The following is a 16,075-nucleotide window of genomic DNA, read 5'->3' as shown; positions in this document are numbered from 1 at the left end:
AGCCGCTTGGTAATGGGCGCGCCATTCAATAAATTGACCCGGGTTCAGGATGGCATGGGCTAGTGCAATCCAGTCATATGGGAGAACGAGTTGGGTCCCCAACTCCTCAAGTAGTTGCTGCGCATAAGGGCTGCCAATTCCGTCTTCCTTTACAGCTTTGCGGAGGGTCCTGACCTCTTCCGCTGTAAAGGGTAGCCAAGTTTGGGGTCGCTGCGGCGTGGGCTGCGGATTCAGCGGATACAGCTGGGGGGTTTGAGAAGATGTGGCACTGGGGACTGATGGAGCAGCCAAGGCAGGTGAAGGGCTATTGCCTTACGGCGGTGGCGAGGGATAAGCGGAACACGGGTGAGAAAATGGCGACTTAGCGGCTTCCGGGTGACAACAAAATGGCGGCGGGACCCTTCCGGGCGCCGGCCAAGATGGTGGAGCAGCCACATCCGGTGGCGGACAAAATGGCACGAGGGGCGCTTCCGGTTTAGTGGAAGATGGCGACCATGCAGCTTCCGGGCCCAAACCGGATGCTGACTGGGCAGGAAGAGGCGGGTAGAGGCGGGAGGAGGAGGACACCGGCGGAGAAGAAGCCAGATGTGCGCCATCTTGGGCAGAAGTGGGGGAAGAAGGCGGAAGTCCGCCATCTTGGGGAGAGGCAGGAGTGGTTTCTGTCTGCTGCGGGGAGCTCGGGCGGGGAGGTTCGCGCTCGAGAGCAGCAGCAAGTTGGTTAGACAGAGAGTCAGTGTCGGCGGACTCATTGGGATCACAGTCTAGAGGCCGTTTGGGAGAAGTTTCATAAATGGCTTCGGTCGGAGCGCCAAGGAGACAGGCGCGAATGGCAATGAGAACTGGTAAGAGGCCTGCTGGGAAGGTGCGTTTCTCGTGCTCCATGGCGGAGGTGACTCGATCTATGAGTCGCGAGTATGTGTCTGGGCTCCAGAGTTGGCAGGTGGCGAGCCACAGATTAAAGGGGAGCAAGAGATCCCAGTACTTTTGGAGCTGCCGCAAGGAGACGCGGACTCCACTGGCATCGAGCAGGGCAGCGAGGGCTCTGACTTGCGGTGCCTGACGCAATGACAAAGAGGCACCCATGACGGGATAGGGACGGGACGACGGCGAGGGGTCCCTTGGGGCTCGTCCGGGCGAGGGGTCCCTACCTGGAGAGGAGGACAATCACAGCAGCAGCAGCAGCAGAGAGGCCGGGGGAGGAGCTGCCACGTTGGGCGCCAGTTGTAGCTGAGTGAGAGGGTTTCGTCCTCGATCAAGCCCAAGAGTCGGGGGGGCTTGCTCCTGCCGATCAGCCAGTGGGGGGTGCCCCGAGAGGGAGCACCGGTTCTCCAGGCGTGGGGGACGCGCGGTTGGGGAAAAACCACGGAGACCGCTTGAGCGCAAGAACGAGTCTGCTTTATTGCAGAAGTACACTTGGTTATATAGGCAGGGAAGGGGGTGGAGTATGAAGGGGAGAGCAGGGCAGAGGGGCGGCTGCGGATTGGCTAAAACTGGGGGGGCAGACCTCTGGTAATACGCCGTAAGCAGTTACTGGGGAAGAGGGCAGATTGTAGGTTGGTAATTTGGGCGGGACTGGCGGGAAGGGTGGCGGGGGCTGGAAGGGGAGGAGGGGCGGAGAAAGGTGGCAACAGGGGTTAAGTGATTTAGTTAATGCAAAAGAGCTAAAGACCATTCATCTTGAATGTAATACTACTTATTAAATATCTTTTATACAAGAGATGCTGAGTTACAAATATGAATAATGCATGGAGCCTGCCTTCAGAGGGCCTCTAATCTGCTTGAAGAAGCCAGGTGCTCCTGTACCTGCAGTAAACGAAGGACTAGGCCAAAGTGAGGTGTGTGGATAAAAACAGCAAGGCAGGGAAGCGGAGACAGGGAGGCTGGCTTGGCCTCAGATGTGTCATCTTGGACTGGCAATTTTAACTTTCTGGGACTTGAGTGTTTCCTGTATGAAAACAAGAGGTTTAAAGCCAGGGATCCCAGGATCACAGCTGGAATTATGATTCTATGAAATATGAGTTTTTAATTTGAAGGCTGAAAACTGGTGGTACATGGTTCAGACTTTGCTCATAGACTTCTTTTCTCAGTTTTTAATAAAGCAATATGTTTTATGACATGATTTTTTTATGGTGGCAAAATATATATATAACAAATTGTGCTGTTTTAATAATTTTTAAGTATATGATTCAGTGACATTAGTTACATTCATGATGCTGTGCCACCATCACCACCATCCATTACTAAAATGTTCCATCCCCCCAAACAGAAACTCTGCACCCATTAATAACTCCCCACATTCCCCCTCACCCCAGCCCCTGGTAACTTCTAACCTACTTTCTTTTCTTTTCTTTTCTTTTCTTTTCTTTGGGTCCTTATTTGTTTTTTTAATGTTACATTAAAAAAATATGAGGTCCCCATATACCCCCACCCCCCTCACCCCACTCATCCCCCCATAACAACAATCTCCTCCACCATCACGAGCATTCATTGTACTTGGTGAATACATCTCTGAGCACCGCTGGACCTCATGGTCAGTGGTCCACACCGTAGCCCACACTCTCCCACAGTCCACCCAGTGGCCATGGGAGGACATACAATGTCCAGTAACTGTCCCTGCAGCACCACCCAGGACAACTCCAACTCCTGAAAATTCTCTCATATCACATCTCTTCCTCCTTCTCCCTACCCCCAGCAGCCACCATGGCCACTTTCTCCACATCAATGCCACATTTTCTTCGATTACTAATCACAATAGTTCATGAATAGAATATCAGTAAGTCCATTCTAATCCATACTCTATTCCTCCATCCTGTGGACCTTAGAATGGTTGTATCCACTCCACATTTATATCAAGAGGAGGCTTAGATTCCACATGGCTGCTGGATGCAATTCTCCTGCTTTCAGTTGTAGGCACTCTTGGCTCCCTGGTGTAGTGGTAACCTACTTTCTGTCTCTGTGAATTTGCCTCTTTTGAATATTTCATATAAGTGGAATCTACAATATTTGTCCTTTTGTGTCTGACTCATTTCACTAGCATAATATTTTCCAGGTTCATCCATGTTGTCACATAGATCAGAACATCATTCCTTTTAATGGGCAAATAGTATTCCATTGTGTTTATATATCACATTGTGTTTATCTATTCATCTGTTGATGGACACTTGGGTTATTTCCCATCTTTTGGCTATTGTGGATCATGCTGCAAGAACATTGGTGTGCAAATATCTGTTTGAGGCCCTGCTTTCAATTCTTTTGGATATGTACCTAGAATTGGAATGCTAGGGCATATGGAAACTCTGTTCTGTTGAGGAACCAACAATTTTTAAAAATAAAATTTTAATTTTGTATTAATTTTAGACTCACAGAAACATTGCATATATACCTGGATTCCTATATACTCTTCACCGAGTTTGCACCCTCTTATATTACCATGTTATGTTTCTCAAAACTAGAAATCATTTTGGTACATTGCTGTTAACTAAGCTTCATTCTTTGCTTGGATTTTTACCAGTTTTCCCATCAGTGTCTTCTTTCCATCCCAGGATCCAATCCAGGGTACCACACTGCATTTAGTTGTCGTGACTCCCCAAGTCCCTCAGGTCTACGGCAATCTCTCAGTCTTCTCTTGTTATTCATGATCTTGAGAGTGGAGTGCCAGTCAGGTATCCTGGAGAAAGCCCTCCAATCTGTGTCTGCCTGTGTTTTTTCTCATGAGTAGACTGCAGTTATGAGTTTGAGGAAAGGATACGACAGTGGTAAATTGCTGTATTTTCAAGCTTGCAAACCTCGATAGGCCGGAATACAACACAAGAACAATTTACCATGACCCAAGTTATCAATTAAAGCTACAAGAGACATGCACGTAAAAATCTTGAACCAACTGTGAAAAATTGGGATATCTTAACATAAAAATCAGGATTTCTACCTTCTCTTGAACCCTAGAAGACCTGGCAATACTGGGTTTGCAATAGCATCTAAAAAAATTGACTGAGTTTAGTGAGTTGCCCCGTTTCTTGGGTCTTGGGTTTTCCAGTTTACATAGTTCCCATCTCTCATGCAATATACTTCTCAGTTGTACAAGTCGACAGGGGAGCGAAGCCAGAGGGGATTCTTCCTGGAGATGCAGAATTTGCCTGATGCCATAGAGCAGCAAAGGGAGGGACCGCCTGCATTGGCATCACTTTGGAGCTTGTTAGAAATGCAGATTTTCAGCCCCATCGCAGATGCACTGAATCAGAAACCTGGAAGAGGGAGGGCCCTGCAATCTGTGGTTCAACAAACCCTGGAGGTGGTTCTAATGTGTGCTAAAACTGGAGAACAGCTTCAGAGGCAGGCAGGATTGGGATGGGTAGAGCCAGGTGGTCCAGGTAAGGCCACCCCCAGAGGAGAGGAGTGGTGGGGGAGCTGGGGGGAAGCATGGTGTATTTCACAGGCTTGCAAGTCAGTGTGCTCAGGGTCAGAACCCGGGGTCACTGAGCGTTTTCAGGCCTCTGGACCTTCAGCTTATGTAGACACAGGCTCTGCTTCCTCTGCTCTGTGCCGGCTCTAGGTAACACAGCCTGCAGCTCAGGATTCATGTTTGTTTATACTAGGCCTCCTTCAGCTGCCCCTGTTCTTCATACCAACAAAATCTCACTAATGCCTATTTAGTAAGAAAAGAGGAAGGAAGGCACTGTGGCCTCTTCTGATTGGCAGCCAAGTAACCCCTGGGAGCCTGACCCTGGCCCTGTCTTGCCGGGTCCACGTGGGAAAGCAACCTGGGGCTGAGCTGAGTGAGAGGGTTGGGTAAATCTGAGAAAATGCCAACAAGTTCAAAGTAGGGATCATCTACACATGCTGTCCTCTTCTTTTTATGTTTTTAAGGACCTAGCTCACGTTTTGCCTCCTCCCCAGTTCTTTCTGTTTGGAACATCTCTCCTTCATGTAATTTTGATAGTTACACAGTGCCTGTACCCCAGCCCTCCCGAACGACCCCCACTGATTCCTTCTGGGTCCTCTGCCTCCTCCAGCTCCCCTTTCTGCCCACTGCCTAACTCATACTCATATCTCAGTTCTCTCATTAAATGTCACCATTTCCAGAGACACCTGTTGACCCCCACCTGACCCCTCTGGGAATGGGACGGTTTCTTATGGTCTCTTGGAATCACCCGATTACCCTGAGCGAGGATTGTGTGTTATTCATCTTTGCCCCACCACCTAACATGGTACCTGGTGCATAAGGGATGCTCAGTCAACACTTGCTGAAGGAACGAATTGCTTGCTAAATAGACCCTGCACAGCACAGCCTGGTGGGGAAACATTCTGTCTCTGGAATCAGTCTGCCTGGGTTCAAATCCTGGCTCCTGCTAAGTGGCTGTGTGTCTTTGGACAAACTACTTAACCTTTCTGTGCCCCCTGTAATGACAGTATTGACCACAAGTATTGACCATTTGGGATAACCAAATGGGCTAAAATACTTAAAATAGGACCTGCTTGATAAATATTAGCAGTAAATAGACCTTTGGGGAAAAGTTACTGAACTGGATTGATGACAATTCCCTGGTTATATTTTAGCTGACGGGATTCTATTTCTTTATGAAGAGAGATTTGTGAGTTTTGACAAAAAGAGGGGCTGAGCTGTGTCTACCTGCTTGAAGAGAAAAGGCCTTTGCCACTCTCTCACTTCTTTTTCCAGGGCAGCAACAAGCTGGAAGTGATCTGGCTCATAAGACAGATTTTGGATAGATGCATTCTGAGAGATAAACCCAAAGTTCAAGAATATTTCTGCTATTTTGTACTGGCCCTGTGAGCATTTTTTCCAAACAGCTAAAAAGAAGCCTTAAATTCATTCACTTGCTTTATGTGTGCATCTACCAGCCTCTTTGTATCTGGGGAGAAGATTTTGAATGTGATCCAAATCCTGTGCCTTGTACCTATTTCATCTTTGAGTTGGCTGCTTCTGCGACAGAGTTGTAATTAATACTGTGGTGGAACAGGAGGCTCATTAAATCGGTCTCATTATGACTGTTCAGGTTCTGGGGCTCGGCTGAAAAGGATTTCCCTATTATCATTGCCTGACATATATTCCTAATCAAGCAGGCCAATTCTCTTCTGTCAAGAACTGTCTCCCTAATGGAGATAGTATTTATTCTGACTTGTACTATTAATGTGAAAAATGTAGTCCCTGCTGACAGATGTATGGGACTCTGTCACAGGTGGGGTTTCCTTTTCACAGACATGCAGAATATAAGAATTTATAAACCATTATGTTCTCAGTGGTTGGGTTCATAAGTCTTTGACTCAGTGAGCAATTTTAAAAAGGAAAAGAAACATCATAATTATAAACTTGTGGGATCTTGGTAGTTATTTAATCTTCTGCCTCAAACTGAATCCCCTCTTAGCCATCATGATTCCTGACACTCAGACTTCGTTTGATTGCCTCACTTGACAGAGAGCTCCCTATTTCCAGTGTGGCTACCAGTGTGGCCAAATTCATTTTCAGACAGATCTAAGGAAAATTCTTTTTAATATTGATTTGAAATTTGTTTTCCTCTTACTTACTCACTGGCCCTAGTTCAGCATCCAGAGCTGCACAAAGAAAATGTGGTCCCTCTTTTTGAGAAAACTCTTTGAATGTTTGAGACGGCTCTCTCCCTCCCTTCTAATCTTCTTTCCTTACATTGAGTGTCCTTGCCTCCTTTTATGGTTAGCCAGCCCCTTTAGCCTCCTGCTGACTGTGCTTCAGGATGTCAGCACTCTGAAGATGTGGCATCCGGAGGGAATAACCCAGGTGTGGTCAGTCCACCCAGGGCCCAGGGAGGCAACTCCCCAACACAAATGGAGTTACTAGAATTTTCTTTGGAGGGCTCTGTTCCTGGGTCCTTCTCAGAATTGGAAGTGTTGTTTTCTCTTCCTCAAGAACTTTCATGGCAGCTGCCTGCACTTCACTCACCACACCTGCACCCTGCCCTGTCCTTGGGGAGGTACCTCCGCACTGGGCTTGAGCTCAGGGACTTTGAGTCAGGCTGCCGGGATTCCATTCTCTGCTGCTTGCTCTCAGGTGTAATGTTGGCAAGTTGCTCAACCTGTCTGAGCCTTGGTAGGGATGAGAGTGGGGTCTGCCTCACAGGCTGTTGTGAGAATTGAGTGGGATTACGCATGCAAGGATTTAGCTGAGCTACTGAGAAGTGCTTGATAAACTATCAATGATTATTAAGAGGAACTAGCCCCAATCAACCACACACCTCTGCTTCACTTACTCTGGACTTCAAGTATTCATTTTAACTCTGGCAGGGGTGGGTGGGAGGGCGGGGTTTCAAGAATTTATGATTATTCTAACGAATTTGCCTTCGATTGAGCTCTTTCTCCATGTTTTACCCAATACATGTGCTCATTGAGAGTCTTTTCACTGAGAATACTTCCTATATAAAGTAAGATGTCATTTCACGAGAGAGAGAGAGAGAGAGGAGAGACACGGAGAGGGAGAAAGAGAGAGACACAAAGGCTGCCTGTACTCAGTGTTCTTTCAAATGTTTAAGCAACGTGATCTCTTTCTCCCTCAAATGAATTCTTACTCAGAACCCCAGTATGTAAGACAGGTAAGAGATGAGCAAATTCCTTTGATGGTTTTAAACTTCTTTCCTTAGCAGAAGCAGCCTCTATGTTTGGGAAATCCCTAAAGGTTATCTGTGGAATCCTGGGATTCTGAGTTCCATGTTTCAAAACCTCTACATGAGCTCATTTCTCATCTAAGTTTCTGAAATATAGCACCAATCCTTTCATCTGCCTGATGGCAACTCCCATGGCAGATCTCCCCTAAACGCCTTAGGCTAGAACCATCACCTCACCTCCCATCTCCACCCCCACCCAAGCACACCACGCACAACCTCTCCCTGCTGTGAAGACCTTCTACACTCAGTCCTCCAAATAACTTTTAAAAAAAGATTTATTTACTCCCCGCCACTCCCATTGTTTGTGCTCGATGTCTGTTCTCTGCCCATTCGCTCTGTCTGCTTGTCTTCTCTTTAGGAGGCCCTGGGAACCAAGCCTTGGACCTCCCATGTGGGAGGTGGGAGCTCAGTCACTTGGGCCACTTCAGTTTTCTGCTTTGTTGTGTCTCTCATTGTCTTTACTTTTTGTGTCTCCTTGTTGCACCATCCATTTTGCTCCAGCTTGCCGTGCCTGCCCATCACTCCAGCTTGCTGTCTTGCTCGTCTTCTCCAGGAGGCACTGGGAACTGAACCTGGGACCACCCATATGGTAGGCAGGAGCTCAATCACTTGAGCCACATCCACTTCCCAAAATAATTTTTAATTTTATCCCCATTTTCTGGACTCAGTTTCCTGGGCATCGCTCGGGGTTGACAGCCATTCTCCACCACCATCCTAAAGAAGGGACCTAGTGATTTAGAGAGCATGTTATGTGCCATCATGCACTGTTCTGCACTGAGGGTCCAGGAAGGAAAAAATTACAGCCCTAACCTGTGAGGAGTTCACAATTCAGTAGAGGAAATTAAATAACCATTCTAAACATTCCTGGGAATTCTTGATTGCTTGTTCATTTGGCCTACGGGTTATGCCAAAGCATCCCTCAGTTTCCTAACTTGATTTCTTCCCAAGGCTTAGCTGTTGTAATACCATGCACTGGACCTGACAAGTATGGGGGGGGGGGAACACTCATACTCATAGTGCAGATTTTTATATTGCACACCTGGGGCCAGATTAATCTTCACAAAACTCCATCTTCAACACAGCATTCCTTTTGTGAAAGACTTTCAAAGAAGTACTAACTCCTCAGCCTCTCAGAGCTCTCCAGCCCCCAGCTCCCAGCCACCTGCGCCCACCCCCCAGCTTACTCTTCCTCTGCTCAGCTCCCAATCCTTACTGCGGAGCCAACTGTCTGCTCATCAACCTAATCCACCTTGTGATGTCCCTTATATTGTTATCGTGGCTATTGATGAACTGTTATTACTTAGCTTCTCATGTATTTAGGCTGTGTCTTCCTAATTAAATTGTTCAATTGGAAGTTAATTTCATAATACATGAATCTATTCTTTTTTTTTTTTTTTAATGAGTATAAGTATAGAAGTGGAAGCCGCCTTTGATCTAACCCCATCCTGGTTTCTTCCTGTCTTCCACAGGGTAACCTGGTGTGCATTGTTCTGTTTGTTTTTTTTAAGTACCAAGGGCCAGAGAAGGAACTCAGGACTTCATATGTGGGAAGCTGGTACTCAACCACTGAGCCACTTCAGCTTCCCTGAGTTAGTGTTTTCATTTGTTTCACTTGTTGTTTGTTTTTGTCTTCTTCAGGAGGCACTGGTAACTGAACCCGGGGCCTCCCATGTGGGAGGTGGGTGTCCAACCACTTGAACGACATCCACTCCTTATAGTACTTATTTTGTATTTTTAAAAAAGATTTATTTATTTCTCCCCCCTTCCTCCATTGTCTGCTCTCTCTGTCCATTCACTGTGTGTTCTTCTGTGTTTGCTTATATTCTCGTTAGGCAGCTCTGGGAACCGATTCTGGGAACTTCTGGAGCGGGAGAGAGGCAGTCATTCTCTTGCGCCACCTCAGCTCCCTGGTCTGCTGCATCTCATATTATTTCTCCTATGTGTCTCTTTTTGTTGCGCCATCTTGCTGAGCCAGTCCTTCGTGTAGGCCAGTACTCCTGCACAGGGTAGCACTCCCATGCGTACTCCACGCAGGCCAGCACTCCATGACGGCCAGCACTCTGTGTGGACCAGCTTGCCACATGGGTCAGCTTGCCTTCATCAGGAAGCCATGGGGATCAAACCCTGGCCCTCCTATATGGTAGCTGGGAGCCCAATTGCTTGAGCCACATCCACTTCCCACCCTATATTACTTTAAAATCATCCTTTTTGTGAAGATGTACTATGTACTCATAGAATATATAAAATATTATTTGCATTGAGTATGTTTGCCTAAATGGCATTGAATGATATGTGCCATTCTACAATTCTGCCTTTTTCATTCAATATATATTTGAGATTTATTAATGCGCATAATTCCTAGTTAGTTTTGTTAAATTATTTCATTGTATTCTACTGAATCAGTGTACTACCTTTTATTTGGCCCTTCTTCTCCCAATGGATGAAGCTGTTTCCATTTTTTTTTCTCATTAGAAAGAATGCTCTAGTGAACATGCCATACACATGCCAAACTACCTTTGAACCCTGCAGGAAGCAAGAACAGCAAATTTTATTTTTTGAATCCTTTGTTCTCCCTACACAAGATAGGGCCTGTGGTAGATAATCAGTATATTTATTAATACAAACTGTGCATCGTATGTATATGTAAGTGAAGACATAAAGTTACCTTTTTCTCTTTAATGGAAGTACTGGGTGTTCAGATGTAGAGCTGACCAGTCTCTGGGTTCCCAAGGTCTAATCCATTCGGTGCCCAGGGTCTGCTTTCTTTTCTGAGACAGAAGCAGCAAAGACTTATCCTCTGGATAGAGAGGACAGGTGAGTCCCACCGAGATTCTTAGGCAGAAATTCTTAGTCCCATCTTCCGAGGGACTCTGCCACCTTCCAGCTGTTCTCTTCCCTTCCCCGACTCTCCTATTTTCTGATGAGGTCTCTGGAGAGAGGTTTTTGATGCACTGAAGGTCTTGATAAGCCATTTCAGCCCAAATCCTTCATGCTGCCAGAGAGCTGCTCTATGAGAAGAGAGGGCCGTGGTCGTTTGCTTCCACTGTATATTCCCCGCCACCAGCAGGTTGGAAAGGAAGCTATTCGAAGTGTTTCCCCTTTCCTTTTTCCCTTTTCCTGGTCTTTCAGTTCAACAGGTGTTTACTGAGGACGAGCCAGGGAAGAGGTGAATGGGAGATGAATCTCTAGTGTCCACTGGAAAAGGTCAGGTCAGTGGAAAGGACTCCAGGGCAGGCAGTCCAAGGGAAGCAGCCCACACCGCAGGCTGCCGGGAGCAGCACAGCGGTGTCCAGCCCAGAACGCTCCATTCTGGAGCTGATCGGATCTTTGAGCCTTGCGGTAGGATTTTGGCAAGTGGGAATGGGTGTAGAAGAGGGGGTGGTGGGAGCGAGGTCTGTAGGAGGTTTCAGGGGAACCTGCTAAGGGGTAAAGAAATGCACTTGAATACAATCTCCCACCCAATGTAATTTTTGTTTGTCCAGAAACTAGGAGAGAAGCCTAGAAGGCCAGCTGGCGGGAGGGGTGTGTGTGGGGAGGGGTGGAACAGGGGGGCTTGACCCCTGAATCCCTGCCACATTGGAGGCACTCAAAAATATTGGCTGCAGAAAAACAGACTTTTTATTTTATTTTTTACCTGTTTCATTTAGGCTTAACATACATACAGTGAAACGCGGGAGTCTTAAGTGTCAGGCTTCATGAATTTTTACATATGTAACAAGCACACAGATCAAAATACAGGACACTTGTAAAATCCCTGAAGCTCCCTCACGCCCATCCTAGACAAGCCTGAACCCCCACACATACACACGTACACAAGGAACAGGGAGTCTGGCTTTTACCATCTAGATTAGTTACGTCTGTTTTTAAACTTCATGTAAATAGATTCATGCAGTGTAGGCTTTGTTATCTGTCTTCCTTCGCTCAGCATATGCCTGTGAGATGCGCCCCAATTGCTGCCTGGTATTTCGTTGCATGACTATACCACAATTAATGTATTCCTTCTTATTGCAGAGGACTTTAAAAGCCCCCGGGGGGTGTTTCTTTGATTAGCAGGGGACTTTTCTAGACCGGGAGCATCATAATTGGAGCTGTACCTTAGGGAGTTTCTTCCGCAGCACTGTACAGAGAGGTTTAAGTTGGGAAAAAGGATGTTATCGCAAGAGTCCAGGTGAAGCGTGAATGAGGGCTTTGAGCCAGGGTGGTGGCCGTGAGAATGCGCAGGAGACAGATGCTCGAGGTAGCGGGGACAACTAGTTCCTCAGGAAGGAGGAGGGATGAAGCTAGGCAGTTGGTGGGGAAGGCACCACCTACCAGAGCCCTGGCTTGCCCAGAGCAGCATCAGATTGGAATGATGGGGTGCCTGCAGCCTCCAGCCTCCCAGAGAGGCTCCGTGAGAGGCGCAGGAAGGAAGAGGCTCTCTGCTGCAGGGGCGCAGCTGCTTCTCACTGGGCTCCTGGGTGGTGTCCCGAAGCCAGTCTCCACCGCTGGGTCGCTCTAGCAATGCTGAGAACGGAGAGGCCCCCGTCCATCTCTGGCTATTGGGAGCACCGCAGGCTCTGGCGATAGAGGAGTCAATCCAAACCAGTGGGAACACTGGAGTGTCCTGCTGCACCACTGCAGGGCACACTCAGAGCCAATTCCTAAAGACTAGGGACAAACACTTCCCAATCCCAGGGTGAGACTGGGTTCAAGTTGAAATTGGGGGAGGAGACAGACTCGGGGGTGGCTTAGAAGAAGAAGAAAGAAAAGAGGCCAAGTGCGAGCTATCTGAAGAGGCAGTGGGGCAGTTGGCGAGAAGTCTACAAGCGCGGGTGGTGTCCCCTGTTAGGGGCAGTGTCCAGCCTCTCTCATTAGCCACTGGCTGACCATGTAGATGACTCCCAGGCCTTTGGCCGTTGACTCCCTCCACCCCCAAGTCCTTTAGGAACAGCTACCTGGAGACCCAGGTGTGATCATCAAATTAAACCCCTGATTTTTTTCACCTTGGAAACAATTCTACTAATTTCTTGTCATTTCATGCCATATTGTGACTTTGCTAAGTGTTGACTCTTTAAACTCTTTAAGATGCAACATAAACGAGGGTCCTGTGTTGGGACAGGTGTAAGAAGAGAGATTCCAGGTCCAATAAACAATGAAGAAACCTCCCTTTCCTCATTCTTGGGCCGCCAACATGTGCAGGAGGTAGGGCAGGAGTTGGGGTGGGGATCTGGTGGTGTAAGTAGCCTGTGAATGACAGTCACACAGCTCTGCCACCTTCTGGAACCACCTTGCAGCGGGGGAAAGGGGAAAGAGGTGAAAACACACAATGATCACGCAGGAAGATAAGTACAGTGAGGCAGGTGCTGTGGGAGTCCAGGAGAGGGAGGGATTCATCTTGTCTAGGAAATTTTAGAAGCAGACATTGGGACTGGGTCCTGTAGGATGAGTAGAAGTTCACCAAAAAGACATTCTTGGCAAAGAAACTGAGAAAATAGGGAAGGAGAGCAGCAGACATGGGGCAATGAGACTCGGGGAGAGCTGGGACCTGGAAGGCCTCTGCTCTGTTTCCTGGCTCTGGGGTGGGGGTGGCGGGACCCTTGGAGGGTGTTGGCAGAGGGTGAGCCATTCTGTGCTTGCAGGAGGTACGACTCCAGACAGTGTGGGCGGGAGATTGTACATTACACACTCATCTGGGCAGTAATGTGCAACTCTTCATGTGCCTTCCATCACTGCCTGGCTCCTTCGCCCTCTGTGTTCCCCTCCCCATCATGCCTTTGCTCCTCCCCCTCAGAACAAACCACAGATTGCTGCTGCTGTGTCTGTTTGTTCCCAGCCAGGACAGGCAATGGGTAAATGTCGCATTCAGGCATAGCTTAGAGTTAATCAGCCCTTGCCGTCCACGTACCAGGCACCGTGCAAAACTGGCAGTTCCCTCACCACGTTTAGCCTCACGAGACCTCTGCGATATTAGATGCTCTTACGCTCATTTTACAGAGAGAAACTGTGGCTCAGAAAGGTTTAGTAACTTGCCCCAGTTTGCAGTCTGGCAAGTGGGGAGCCGTGATTCAGACCCAAATTCCTCTGATTCCCAAGCCCTGTTTTCACGCCTACCCTGAGTTACCAATTAATGGCTGATGATCTCTGAATGTGTTGCCTCAACCCCATCACACATGGCAGTACCAGAGCCCCCAATGCCTCCACCAGTCACCCCGATAGGGGGGCTGCAGGGGCGGCTGGGGTTTCTGCAGGAGACCAGCAGAGCCTCACTCGGGGCTGGCTCAGGGCTGACTTCTTCATCTGGCACAGCAGGTGCAGTGCTGAGGGCTCACGTACTTGCAGGGCTCCACGAAAATGTTTTGGCTTCTTTTAAAATCAGAAGGAAAGCGAACTTTTAGGTCAAAGAAAATGTTCTAGTAGATAATCCTGATCTATTCATCTTTATACCAATGCAGTTGTAAAACACGTTTTTAAAAAATATATATTATCAAAGACTATACTTGAAAAAAAATCATGTGATAATGTATGTAACATAAAAAATTACCATTTTAACCCTTTTTAAGTGTACACTTCAGTGGCATTAGTTATGTTTACAAATTTATGCCACTGTCACCACCATCCATTACCAAAACTTTTTCATCACCCCAAACAGAAACTCTGTACTCTTTAAGCAATAACTTCCCCTCCTCTCTTCCACTAGTTCGTTGTCACTTGGAATCTATTTTCTGAGTCTATGAATTTACTTATTCTAGATAATTCATATAAATGGGATCATACAATATCTGTCCTTTTGTACCAGGCTTATTTCACTTAGCATAATGTTTTTGAACTTCATCCATGTGGTAGTATGTATCAGAATTTTATTCCTCTTTGTGGTCTAATGCTTTTCCATTGCATGTATATACCACATTTTGTTTATCCAGTCATCAGCTGATGGACACAGTTTGCTTTCATCTTTTGGCTACTGTGAATCATGCTGCTGTGAACATTGGTGTACACATACCTGTTTGAGACCCGGCTTCAATTCTTTTGGGGATATGTCCAGAAGTGGGATTGCAGGGGCATATGGTAATTCTATGTTTAACTTTTTGAGGAACCACCAAACTGTTTTCCACACCCTACCAACAGTGCATGAAGGTTCCAACTTCTCCACATCCTCACCAACATTTGTTATTTTCCTTGTTAAAAAAACAATATCCATGTGAAAGGGTATGAAGTGGTATGTCATTGTGGTTTTGATTTGCATTTCCTTAATGATTAATGGTGTTGGGTATCTTTTCATGTTCACAGTGGTGATTTGTGTATCTTTTTGGAGGAATATCTATTTAAGCCCTTTGCTCTTTTTTTTTTTTGGTGGTAACAATGATTGAACCCAGGACCTCATACATGCAAAGCAGGTGCCCTACCACTGAGCTACAACTGCTCCCTGATTTGCTTATTTTTAAAATTGGATTGTTCGTCCTTGTGTTGTTGAGTTGTATGAGTTCCTTATATATTCTAGATATTAAACCTTTATCAGATATATGAATTGCATCTACTTTTCCCCATGTTGTAGCTTATCGTTTTGGTTTCTTGATAATCCAGAAAGTAAAATATAAATTTTAAATTTTTAATGAAGGAAAGGACCCACAAAGGCAAAAGTGCCAAGGGTCCCTGAAAGTCCTAATGTGGTCCTGGTCTGGCATTTTCCACTTTTCCTCTGCCCGTGTGCCACATTCATTTAGCCCCTGAGTTCACTCTGTCTCTGTTGTTATCTTACCTTTCCCTCTGGCAATATTCTAATTCAGGCCAGTTTCTCTTTCTTTTCACAACCATCTTTCCTCCTGCAGTTTTCTGTTTGTATTTTATTTTTATATTGTATTTTTCTCACGGTGGTGGTGTGTGTAGGTCCCTTGTAAGCCAGAGGCTCTGAAGTCATCTGTGTCTGTTGGAGTGAGGCAAACCCAGGATGCCCTTAAGCCCTCTTGCCAAAGCCTGGCTCTGGAGGTTAGGTGACTGCAGATACTTGTCAAAACTGCCGCTTAAGCAGTTGAGTGCCTGCTTCCCACATGGGAGATCCCTGTTGCCTCCCAAACACAAACAAAATGCAAAGAAACAAAAAAAAAACCAACTCAGGGGAGCCAGTGCAGCTCAGTGGTTGAACGCCGGGGTCCTGGGTTCAATCCAGGCACCGGTACCTCAACAAAACAAAACAAAACAAAACAAAACAAAACAAAACAAAACAAAACAAACCCTCACTGAACCGTGCACTTAAAAATGGTGAATTTAACCTTAAGTAAATTATAATTCAATAAACTTGTTTAGGTAAACCTAGGTGTATACTCTAGATCTTACTGTTGTTTAGCATAATTTATGCAATTGCAACTTTTTTCCAGGCATTTTGTTTTGTTTTTGATTCAGCAACATGCATTTATTATGCACCGTCTGCATGGCACTTTAACAGCCCCCTT

Source organism: Dasypus novemcinctus, chromosome 6, assembly GCF_030445035.2.
Source record: "Dasypus novemcinctus isolate mDasNov1 chromosome 6, mDasNov1.1.hap2, whole genome shotgun sequence".
Lineage (NCBI taxonomy): Eukaryota > Metazoa > Chordata > Mammalia > Cingulata > Dasypodidae > Dasypus > Dasypus novemcinctus.
The sequence above is the reverse complement of the archived record's forward strand: the minus strand, read 5'-3'. Positions refer to the sequence as shown.